The 12,752-nt window shown below is 48.1% G+C and overlaps 1 pseudogene; it reads right to left on the reverse strand.

Moving 5' to 3' along the window:
* Positions 1 to 11,822: 11,822 nt before the first annotated feature.
* On the reverse strand, positions 11,823 to 11,940 carry LOC126428624 (5S ribosomal RNA; annotated as a pseudogene).
* Between the last annotated feature and the right edge of the window lie 812 nt (positions 11,941 to 12,752).

The raw sequence follows: 12,752 nt of genomic DNA on the forward strand, positions 1-12,752 counted from the left end.
CCTGTTCCAGTCGCCTATGGCTCGCGGGAAGAACAACTGTCGGAAAGCCTCCGTGCGCTCTCTAATCTCTCTGATCTCTCTGATTTTACATTCGTGATCTCCTCGGGAGGTATAAGCAGGGGGAAGCAATATATTCGATACATCATCCAGAAACGCACCCTCTCGAAACCTGCACAGCAAGCTACACCGCGATGCAGAGCGCCTCTCTTGCAGAGTTTGCCACCTGAGTTTGCTAAACATCTCCGTAACGCTATCACGCTTACCAAATAACTCTGTGACGAAACGCGCCGCTCTTCTTTGGATCTTTTCTATCTCCTCCGTCAACCCGATTTGGTACGGATCCCACACTGATGAGCAATACTCAAGTATAGGTAGAACGAGTTTTTTAAGCCACCTCCTTTGTTGATGGACTACATTTTCTAAGGACTCTCCCAAAGGGTCTCAACCTGGCACCCCGCCTTACCAACAATCAATTTTATATGATCATTCCACTTCAAATCGTTCCGTACACATACTCCCAGGTATTTAACGGAAGTAACTGCTACCAGTGTTTGATCCGCTATCAGAAAAACATACAATAAAGGACCCTTCTTTCTATGTATTCGCAATACATTACATTTGTCTACGTTAAGGGTCAGTTGCCACTACCTGCACCAAGTGCCTATCCGCTGCAGACTTTCCTGCATTTCGCTGCAATTTTTTAATGCCGCAACATCTCTGTATACTACAGCATCATCCGCGAAAAGCCGCATCGAACTTCCGACACTATCCCTTCTTCTCAGGTTGTACCACAAATTTCTCTGATCCCCATTTCTATTCGTGTCTCCTCATTTGCTACGTGATCTATCCATCTAATCTTCAGCATTCTTCTGTAGTACCACGTTTCGAAAGCGGTTCATTTCTTCGTAACTGTTTATCGCCCACGTTTCGCTTCCATATATGACTCCACTTTTAATCTCCCTCCTTCCTAATTCTAGTTATTGTTCACAATAAGCGAAGTCTTGTATGAAAAATTTGAGAGGATTGGAGATTACAATGAACTTTCTAATTTACTTAGCATTTCGTGTACAGTTGGCTCCTGTTTTTCTTGTCTAGAGGTGTGATTCCTGAAGCTGAAATTCGCACATTTTAGGTACTCATGGACTTCTTGTTGCAGAATTTTTGTTCCTACGTTAATATATTTTGTCACATTTTATTACATCATACGGTCTTTTGAATTTTCGCATTAACGAAGCCGAAATTACACTTCGCACAAGATACAGAAGTACTTCCGATCACATTAGAGGCATGCTTACTACTCCCTCCACTTTGCTGTAATGATAGTACTCCGAAGTGTTTACAATCTTTCTTGAAAAATCAATTTCTATTAAGTTCGATTATTATCTCATAAATATAGCCAGAAATAAACATAATAAACAGTACTAGACTGCGTAATTAATAATAGAAATTTTTAATCTGCCAAATAATTCGTAATTTGATATGTTTCTAAAAAAATAATTGGAACTTTACATTCAGAGCTAGTACTAATTGATTGTAACATAGAAAAGAAAGTAATTCCTTTCCATAAATATTACCTTGAAATGTATTGTGTACAAAATTATATGAAAGTTTCCAGAAAAGCAGCTGAGATAATACTGACCTGTCCAAAATTTTAAAATACTGTTATCGACAACTACTGTTGAGGAAAAGTAATGTTAGATGACCATGTTCCGTTACATACTCCAGGCAAGTATCTTATGGAAACACTTCCTAACACTTAAATCTATATTCGACGTTCACAAATGTCTTCAGAAATGCTTTTCTTGCCACTGCCAGTCTACATTTTATATCCTCTCTACTTTGGCCATCTGTTATTTTGCTGCTCAAATAGCAAAACACGTCTACTACTATAAGGTCTCGTTTCCAAACCTAATTAGCTTAGAATCACCTGATTTAATTAGACTACATTCCCTCATCATTTTATTTTTGTTCATGTTGTTCTTGCATCCTTTCAAGGCATCGACCATTCCAATGAACTACTCCTGCAATTCTTTTGTTGTGACAGAACTACAATGTCACGTCAAGCCTAAAATTCTTCTTCTCCTTAATCTTTAATTCCTTCTCCAATTTTTTCTTGGTTTAATTTACTGCTTGTTCAGTATACAGATTGAAACACATCTGATAGACTACAATCATGCGTTACTCGCTTCTCAACCACTGCTTCCCTTCATGTCCTTTGACTCTTAACTGCCATTTATGTTTAAGTTGTAAATAGCCTTTTCGTCCATGTATTTTACCCCAGCTACTTTCAGAATTTCAAAGACTATCCCAGTCAACATTGTCAAACGCTTTCTCTACGTTCAAAAATGCTATACACGTATGATTTGCCTCTGCTTAATCTCTCTTCTATGGTAAGTCGTAGGGCCAGTATTGCCTCACGTTTTCGTAATTTCTCACGAATCCTAACTTATCTTCACCGAGGTCGGCTTCTACCAGTTTTTCCATTTTTCTGTAAACAATTTGTATTAGTATTTCTTGCACTGATAGTTTGGTAAGTATCACACCAGTCAGCACCCGCTTTCTTTGGAATTGGAATTACAGTCTGAGGGTATTTCGCCTGTGTCATATCTTATAGACCAGGTTAAAGAGTTGTCATGACTGGCTTTCCCAAGGCTATGAATAGTTATGACGGAATGTCGTCTACTCCCAGGCGCTTGTTTCGACTTAGGTCTTTCAGAGCCCTGTCGAATACTTCACGCAGTATTTTCTCTCACATCTCCTTTTCACCTACGTCCTATTTCATTTCCATAATATTACCTTGAAGTACATCTCCCTTGTATAGACAATTTAAATATTCCTTCCACCTTTCTACTTTTCCTTCTTTGCTTAGGACAGGTTTTCCACTATACAGAGCATAAATGACAAAGCTTGTTAATCTCGTGAACGGGCTGTTGGCCCGAGTGTAGGTGGAATACAGCCTATCTTCCTATCTTCGCCGTGGCAGTAACGGGAGGGGGTAGGACAGCTAAGGGGAGTGGGGGAGGGGGGTGGTGGGTGACGAGGCGGCCGGTCGCGTTCTACCCCTGGAAAGATCTCCGGAACTAATTTCATAGCAGGCTGAGAGGACCTGGGGCCTTCCTGGAGGGACTGGAGCGAGGGAAGGTCTCCGCCACCATTCAGAAGTGAACACAGGACATCAAGGGCCACAGGGTCAGAATATTGTGCTCTATCCAACAGACGAGTAGTTTCTAACCTTTCGAAGACTATTACCTCCCAAATGGAATCAGATATTATCCAGTACACCCCCTCCACCAATCCCTTTGCGATCGTCATTCTTAGCTCCTAACTAATCTTCAGTATGAATACAATTTTCCTTTAGCAACTTTTTTAAAACAAAAAAGATGAGGAAACTTCCTGCCAGATTGAAACTGTGCCGGACCGAGACTCGAACTCGGGACGTTTGCCTTTCGCGGGCAAGTGCTCTACCATCTGAGCTACCCAGGCACGACTCACGCCCCGTCCTCACAGCTTTACTTCCGCCAGTACCTCGTCGTGCTTGGGTAGGTCAGATGGTAGAGCACTTGCCCGCGAAAGGCAAAGGTCCCGAGTTCGAGTCTCGGTCCGGCACACTGTTTTAATCTGCCACGGAGTTTCATATCCGCGCACACTCCGCTGCAGAGTGAAAATCTTATTCTGGAAACGAAAGATGATATTTTCCGCTTGCAGACGTTTTATTAAACCACGAATTAATGACACAATGGGTACTGCTCATCTCTAAAACGCTTGTTTCACAGAATAAAAGAGGAATACTACGTCTGCCTCTCAGGAAAGGAAGGTAACCTCCACATTCAGAGTAGACACGTCTTTCACTACTTCCTATGCATCACTCCTCTCTCTCTCTATCGACACTTGCTTCTGCCATATGCAGCAACGCCATTTAGTATCAACCATGTTAAAATATTGGCACTATAGTTCTGGTTTGTAAATCATTTGATTGCTAGACTCATTTCTGAACTGACACGAATCTGAAGACTTCGGCAAGACATAGTTACTGTTGTGCTGTGCTGTACTGTACTGTACTGTTAATTAGTTCGTTTACCTTTCCTGAAGAGAGTAAAGAAGTAATGTTTGGTCCACTGCAGGAACTGCCTGTAACTCACAGGAGGCATTTTCAAGTACTTAAATAACTCTCTTAGACGCCTGAATTTCGCTGAGGTAGATGCATGGTACAAAGTATGTCTGTAGTGGCTCGACTGTGAGAAAGATGATCAAACATCTGTTTCACAAGCTTAACCTCTATATTATCTCACGTGTTAATATTAGTATTTTTTTAAAAAGAAGTAACTATTCGTAACTTACGTATATTACATCCTCCTGAAATACTGACAATAAATAGTAACGATCTTTTAAAAATAACTCACTTTCGTGACCAAAAGTCGATGAAAATTTTTATTTTTATCCCTCACGATATTTCACTTTACCCCCTCCCATTGGGGCTATTAGCCCCAGGTTGGGAACCATTGCACTAAAGCACCACTGCGACGAATATACGGAATAGTAGGAACGTGCTTAAATGTACAGGTTGCACGAAGGTATAGATAGGGTTAGAAATTTTGCACTCAGCGGCGCCATCTCTGGCAGCAACATCAGCTCCAACCCAGCTAGCCACCAAGTATAACTTATCCTCGATGACAGATACGGGTACGCCATTCCATGCTGCTTCACCCATATGCAAGAGCGAAGGAGTCTTAATGGCTACCAAGTGTTCGCATACCAGTCTCTCGACAACGCATGAACAGATGTTTTCAGTTGGACCGATCCGAAGGTCTTTCTAGCCAGTGCAAACATCGAAGACCCTCTGTATCAGAAGGTAGGTCAAGACGGCAAGGATAATATGCGGTCTTGTGTTATCTTGTTAAAATTTTTTTTTTTTTTTTTTTTTTTTTTGTGGTTTTAGGGCGCACAACTTCAATGGTCATTAGCGCCCTGACTACTCTAAGAATGCACCGCGAGGCACAAGTTGACCACAACAACTAAAAGGGAAAACACGATAAAAGACAGACGGACAGGCATAGGATTAAAAAACAGCATCATCAAATGTCCTTAGCGAGGTGTGTCAAATTGATAAAACGAAGAACACGAGCAGCTGCTCGTGGGTCATCCGCTAAAATGGCATCGAAAGTATTTGGCAGGTTAAGATCGAGGCGCAGTGTGTTAAGATCTGGACAGGACATTAAAATGTGTGTAACCGTCAGCAAGTGCCCACATGGGCAGAACGGCGCCGGCGCAGCCGTCAGCAGATGGCGATGGCTGAACCGGCAGTGTCCAATTCTTAACCGGGCTAAAACGACCTCCTCCCGCCGAGAAGGGCGTGAGGAGGACGTCCAAGCCACGGGAAGAGGTTTTAAAGCCCGAAGCTTGTTGTCGGTAAGTGCAGCCCAATCGGCATGCCACAGAGATAAGATGCGCCGACAAATCACCCTGCTAAAATCGGACGAAGGGACGCAACAAGAAGCTGTTCGAGGCTGGAGGACCGCAGCCTTGGCCGCGGCATCTGCAGCTTCGTTCCCAGGGATACCGACATGGCCCGGAACCCACATAAAGCTAACTGGAGAACCGACGTCCACCAGCTGCTGAAGAGAGCGTTGGATCCGGTGTACGAAAGGGTGAACCGGGTACGGATCACTGAGGCTCTGGATGGCGCTCAGGGAATCTGAGCAGATGACGTAAGCAGAATGTCGGTGGCGGCAGATGTAAAGAACAGCCTGGTAGAGGGCAAAGAGCTCAGTTGTGAAGACCGAACAATGGCCGTGGAGCCGGTATTTGAAACTTTGTGCCTCGACAATAAAGGAACACCCGACCCCGTCATTGGTCTTAGAGCCATCTGTATAAATGAAAGTCATGTCGATGAACTTCGAACGAAGTTCCAAAAAACGGGAGTGGTAGACCGAACCGGGAGTGACCTCTTTTGGGAGCGAGCTGAGGTCAAGGTGAACGCGGACCTGAGCCTGGAGCCAAGGTGGCGTGCGGCTCTCGCCCACTCGAAAGGTTGCAGGGAGGGAAAAAGTAAGGTGTTGAAGGAGGCGACGAAAGCGAACGCCAGGGGGTAGCAGGGCAGAGACATACAACCCGTATTGACGGTCAAGAGAGTCGTCAAAAAAGGAACGATAAGACGGATGGTCGGGCATTGACAGTAGCCGACAGGCATACCGACAAAGCAGTATATCGCGCCGGTAGGTGAGTGGCAATTCGCCAGCGTCAGCATGAAGACTCTCTACGGGACTGGTATAAAATGCTCCGATCGCAAGTCGTAAACCCCGATGTTGTATGGAGTTGAGGCGGCGTAAGATGGATGGCCGTGCAGAGGAGTATACGAAGCTCCCATAATCCAGCTTGGAGCGGACGATCGACCGATATAGACGAAGTAGGACGGTTCGATCCGCTCCCCACGACAGACCACTGAGAACACGGAGGACATTTAAAGAACGGGTACAACGGGCGGCCAAATATGACACATGTGGAGACCAGCTAAGTTTCCTGTCAAATGTAAGGCCTAAAAATTTGGTTGTCTCCACGATTGGGAGAGCAACGGGACCGAGTCTTAAGGACGGTGGGAGAAACTCTTTGTATCGCCAGAAGTTAATACAGACCGTCTTCTCGGCAGAAAAACGGAAGCCATTGGCGACACTCCAGGAGTAAAGACGGTCAAGAGAACGCTGAAGACAGCGCTCCAGGACACGTGTACACTGCGCGCTGCAATAGATGGTAAAATCGTCCACGAAAAGGGAGCCTGATACATCAGCTGGGAGGCAATCCATTATTGGATTGATCGCGATGGCGAAGAGAGCGACGCTCAAAACTGAGCCCTGTGGCACCCCATTCTCCTGGCGAAAGGTGTCGGACAGGACAGAACCCACACGTACCCTGAACTGTCGATCCATTAAAAAGGAACGAATAAAAAGAGGGAGGCGACCGCGAAGGCCCCATGTATGCATGGTGCGGAGGATGCCCGCCTTCCAACAGGTGTCGTAAGCCTTCTCCAAATCAAAGAACACAGCCGCGGTCGGGCGCTTCCGCAAGAAGTTATTCATAATGAAGGTCGACAAGGTAACCAGATGGTCAACAGCAGAGCGGCGCCTACGAAATCCACATTGTACATTGGTAAGTAGGCGTCGAGACTCGAGCAGCCAAACCAATCGAGAGTTAACCATTCGCTCCATCACTTTACAGACACAGCTGGTAAGCGAGATAGGTCGATAACTGGAAGGCAAGTGCTTGTCCTTCCCCGGCTTAGGAATCGGGACAACAATAGACTCGCGCCAGCATGCGGGAACATGTCCCTCAATCCAGATGCGATTGTATGTACGAAGAAGAAAACCTTTACCCGCAGGAGAAAGGTTCTTCAGCATCTGAATATGAATAGAATCAGGCCCTGGAGCGGAGGACCGTGATCGGCCAAGTGCGGTTTCGAGTTCCCGCATGGTGAATGGGGCATTATAACTTTCACAATTCGAGGAGCGGAAGTCAGGTGGCCTAGCCTCCTCTGCCTGTTTGCGGGGGAGGAAGGCAGGGTGGTAATGAGCGGAGCTCGAAACCTCTGCGAAAAAGCGGCCGAAGGCATTGGAGACAGCCTCAGGGGCCACAAGGACGTCATTCGCGACCTTCAAGCCAGAAACTGGTGAGTGGACCTTAGTGCCAGATAGCCGGCGCAGGCTACCCCAGACAACAGAAGGAGTAAAACTGTTGAAGGTGCTTGTGAAAGCAGCCCAGCTGGGTTTCTTGCTTTCTTTGATAATACGACGACACTGAGCACGTAATCGTTTATAATTGATACAATTCGCCACTGTAGGGTGGCGTTTAAAAGTGCGTAAAGCACGTCGACGAGCACGTAAAGCGTCTCTACATGCTGCGGTCCACCAGGGGACCGGTACGCGACGTGGAGAAGAAGGAGGGTGAGGGATGGAATATTCAGCAGCAGCGAGAATGACTTCCGTGAGGTGTGCGACCTGACGATCGCAGCTTGTAAAGGTTTGATCCTGAAAGGTCGCCCTGGAAGAGAAGAGCCCCCAGTCTGCCTTGGAGATGGTCCAATTAGAGAAGCACGGAGAGGGGGTATGCTGCAGGAGATGGATAACACACGGGAAGTGGTCGCTCGAATATGTATCAGAAAGTGCATACCACTCAAACCGGCGTGCAAGTTGGGGAGTACATATAGAGAGGTCTAAATGGGAATAGGTGTGAGATGTGTCCGAAAGAAAAGTAGGGGCGCCAGTATTGAGGCAGACAAGATCGAGCTGGTTGAAAAGGTCTGCTAACAAGGAGCCCCTCGGGCAGGATGCTGGAGAGCCCCAAAGGGGATGGTGGGCATTGAAGTCTCCAGTTAACAAAAATGGTGCAGGTAGCTGAGCAATAAGTTGCATCACGTCTGCCCTGGCAACGGCAGATGACGATGGAGTGTAAACGGTACAAAAGGAAAACGTAAAAGTGGGGAGAGTAATGCGGATGGCAACTGCCTGCAGGCCGGTGTGCAACGTGATGGGATCGTAGTAAATATCATCCCGGACCAGCAACATAACCCCTCCATGAGCTGGGATACCTACCACAGGGGGTAGGTCAAAACGCACAGAGGTGTAGTGTGCCAAGGCAATTTGATCGCATGGGCGTAGCTTCGTTTCCTGGAGGGCTACGACAAGCGGACGGTGCAAGCGGAGAAGCAACTTCAAGTCCTCTCGGTTGGAGCGAATGCTGCGAATATTCCAGTGAATAAGTGCCATCGTAAGAAAAGAAAGATGAGAGAAGTGGTCACCTCGAAGGCCGCTTAGGGCCTGGCTTCGAGCGAGCACTGCCGCCGCTATTAGTAGGCGGACAGTCATCGTCCATTGGGTCTATAGGGTCATCGGCCATCTCGGGAGGATGGCCGGGAGGGGGAGCTTCCTCCGCCAGTGAACGGCCAGATGTACGGCGACCAGCGGTGCGGCCAGGCGAAACGGATGACGGCCTGGGGCGGCAGCCGCTGGGTGGCGCAAGAGAAGAAATGCGCCGTGGCGGGGAAGGAGAACTGTGCTTCCTATGCGCCTTTTTGGAAGGACGTGTAGTGGAAGTACCGGTCGAAGGCTGTGAGGTCGAGGTACGGAGGAAGTCTGCACGGGATGGTTCCTTCTTGAAGGCCCGTGCATCTGACTTCGGTGTCTTCGTCTTAGCAGAAGCTGAAGAAGGTGCTCGTGTCTGTGGGGTGATGGGAGGAAGAGGAGACGTCGACCGCGCGATCTTAGCACTGGCCGAACGGACGACCGTGGTGCTGAAGGTCAGATCGCATGTCTGGGTTGCTACCTCCCGGGTAGTCCGAGGAGAGGCGAGGACAGTACTGTATTTCCCCGCTGGGGGCAGCGTGGGCTTCCTACTAGCCAATAGCTTGCGAGCAGCCGAGGTGGACACTCTCTCTTTGACCCGAATTTCCTGGATACAGCGTTCTTCCTTATAGACAGGACAGTCGCGGGAGGATGCGGCATGGTCACCCTGACAGTTCACACAACGAGGAGACGGAGGTGGACAGTCACCCTCATGGGCATCCCTGCCACAGGTGACACATTTAGCCGCATTGGAACAAGACTGTCGAGTGTGATTGAAACGCTGACACTGGTAGCAGCGCGTAGGTGTCGGGATATAGGGGCGAACAGAAATAACCTCGTAGCCCGCCTTGATGCGCGATGGCAGCTTAACACTATCGAAGGTCAAGAAAATTGTCCGGGTCGGTACAAGGTCATTGTTGACCTTTTTCATGACCCTATGGACAGCCGTCACGCCCTGCTCAGCGAGGAATGATTGAAGCTCCTCGTCAGTCAATCCGTCGAGGGAGCCAGTATAGACCACACCACGAGACGAATTCAAAGTTCGGTGGGCCTCCACCCGGACAGGGAACGTGTACAGGAGGGTGGCCCGAAGCAGTTTTTGTGCCTGAAAGGCATTCTCAGTTTCTAGTAATAAGGTGCCGTTACGCAACCTGGTACAGGATTTGACAGATCCGGCTATGGCATCTACGCCCTTCTGAATAACGAAAGGGTTGACAGAGGAAAAATCCTTTCCGTCCTCAGTTCGAGAAACTACGAGGAACTGTGGGGCAGGCGGTAGTACTTTTGTCACTGTTGGCTGGTCACGTTTCCGTTTTTGGGTCGAAGTCGAAAGAGATGGAGTAGAATCCATTGCGGAGGAATCCCCCATGATTGCCAGCGTCTCCGATGGCGCGCTCCTTCCTTGTGGGGACCCTCTCAGAGGGCACTCCCGCCTTAGGTGAATGTTTACACCTCAGGTCACACCTCCCGAGAAACAGACGGAGGGACCAATCGGCATGGTCAGAAGGTATCAGCTCAGGCAATCACCCCTCCCCGGGCCTGGCCTTTACCAGGGGGTACGCGCGTGCCTTACATGTCTACCCAGGGCGGGGACTTACGCGTTACCCCGTCACCGGCTACGCGTGCGAACGCGTGGGTCGGCCTTCAGGCACGCACAGGGAGGAAGGAAGAAGAGGAAAAAGAAGAGAGAGAGGGAGAAAGAGGACAGACTGTCTCAAACGCCGAGGCGGAGACCAGAGAAGGCAAGGAGAAGAAGGCAATGAGAAAGCAAGGGGAAGAAGGCAATGAAAAGGCAAGGAGAAGAAGGCAATGAGAAGGCAAGGAGAAGAAGGCAATGAGAAGGCAAGGAGAAGAAGGCAATGAGAAGGCAAGGAGAAAAAGGCAATGAGAAGGCAAGGAGAAGGCAAGGGAAAGAGTAAGGAAGACAGTGAGGTGGAGAAGAGCAAAGAAAGGAACCAACAAAAGGAAGGAAGAAAGAAACGAGAAGTGAAAAAACCAAAAGGACCACGATGATAGGTCGTGGACGCAGGCGCGAACTACCCCCGTGAGGGGGATGGACTCCTTTTAGTCGCCTCTTACGACAGGCAGGAATACCGCGGGCCTATTCTAATCCCCGGACCCGCAGGGGGGGATCTTGTTAAAAGATAGCGTCACCGAGACTTAAAAGATAGGGCACAGCCACTGGTTGTAATACAGTGAGAGTGTTGTCCATTGGTATTTGAATTTATAGTACGCAGTGAAATTTTAAGATGCAGAGATTTATTTCAAAAGATACACAATCAACAACCGTTTACAGCTTATATGTTAATTTTGACAAAATATTTGCGAAGGAATGTTCTTTCAGTACTGTCCCTCTCTTTCGGCACACTCGTCGACCCTCTACGTGAAGTTTGTCGTCACACTCTCCAACACGTGGTACACCACAAATCTCTCGCTCAATGGCATTCTTTAATTGAAGCACATTACGTGACTTACTGATTTACACTTCGTTCTTGTGGAAGACCCACAAAAGTCACGCAGAGAGTCAGATCTGGAGAGCAGGATGGTCAGTCAACCACTTCTTGGTATGAAGTTCCCTGGAAACAGTTTCTCCTTACTTCAGACGTACATACAGATCAAGTGCGAGGTGTGACGCCGTCTTGCTGAAAGTAAACATTTCGTCTATTTATTCCGCGGCAGCGAAGTTTCGGGACGAGAAATTCACGCAACGCGGTCAAATAACGCTCCGAGTTTACGGTGACGGCTCTCCCACTTCCTTTGAAAAAATTAAGGCCCTAAAAACTAAACTCTGCCCGGACAGGTCGTGAAGGTCCAACGGTATGGACCGGCCGCCGTGTCATCCTCAGACCACAGGCGTCACCGGATGCGGATATGGAGGGGCATGTGGTCAGCACGCCGCTCTCCCGGGCGTATGTCAGTGTAAGAGACCGGAGCCGCAACTTCTCAATCAAGGAGCTCCTCAGTTTGCGTCACAAGGGCTGAGTGCACCCCGCTTGCCAACAGCGCTCGGCAGACCGGATGGTCACCCATCCAAGTGCTAGCCCAGCCCGACAGCGATTAACTTCGGTGATCTGACGGGAACCGGTGTTACCACTGCGGCAAGGCCGTTGGCTAGAAGTAAGGCCCTACGACACCAAATTTCCCTAATCCAGCCAACACTGTGGCCCTGTCACAAGGCAGTAGCTGAAGGTTCTTTGAAGACCAATAAGGACAGTTTTGTTTCTTAACACTGCCGTTTGGGTGAAAATGAGCCTCATCCGTCATTAGAATCACAATTCCTGGTTCTTGTTCAAACATCTCTCATTAGTTCAGCAAAACGCTTCCTCCTCACAAAATGCAAGTGTCAACTCCCGGACAATCGCAATTTTCTAGGGATGAAATTTCAGACGTTGCAAAAGTGCGTCGAAGAGACGAATATGATAACCAGACAGACTGTGCGTGTCGTCTCGCAGATAGGTTGGGCTCTGTCGAATTGCATGACGTACAACTTCAACGTTTTCAGGTGACGCGGCCAGGTTTTTTCCTGAATGTAGAATCTGTCTCACGGAAGTTCTTAGCGTATAGCGGAGTGGCTTTGCAGGTTGTTGGAGCACCAACATTACGCGAAAAAGTTGAGCTGGAGACGGAAATTCCTCTGAGTGGCGGTCAAAGATTCTGCATGTGGAGGGATTCTGGGTGGGGACAGAAACAACCGTGGTCGACAGAACTGGCAAGACTAAGGAAGGATTCACGGGACAAAAACCAACAAGCAAAGACAGCCCCTGAAAGAGAGGTAAGACTTGATCTGTATCGTAACGCTGAACACAAATACCAGAAACAACTAAAGACAACAAGGCAAGACTACTGGACCAATTTTGTACAAACCCAGCTACAGAACGACATCTGGGGACAACCATTCAAGATAGAAACGAGTTAAGACGACGA

This window comes from Schistocerca serialis, chromosome 12 (genome assembly GCF_023864345.2).
Source record: "Schistocerca serialis cubense isolate TAMUIC-IGC-003099 chromosome 12, iqSchSeri2.2, whole genome shotgun sequence".
NCBI classification, from domain to species: Eukaryota; Metazoa; Arthropoda; class Insecta; order Orthoptera; family Acrididae; genus Schistocerca; species Schistocerca serialis.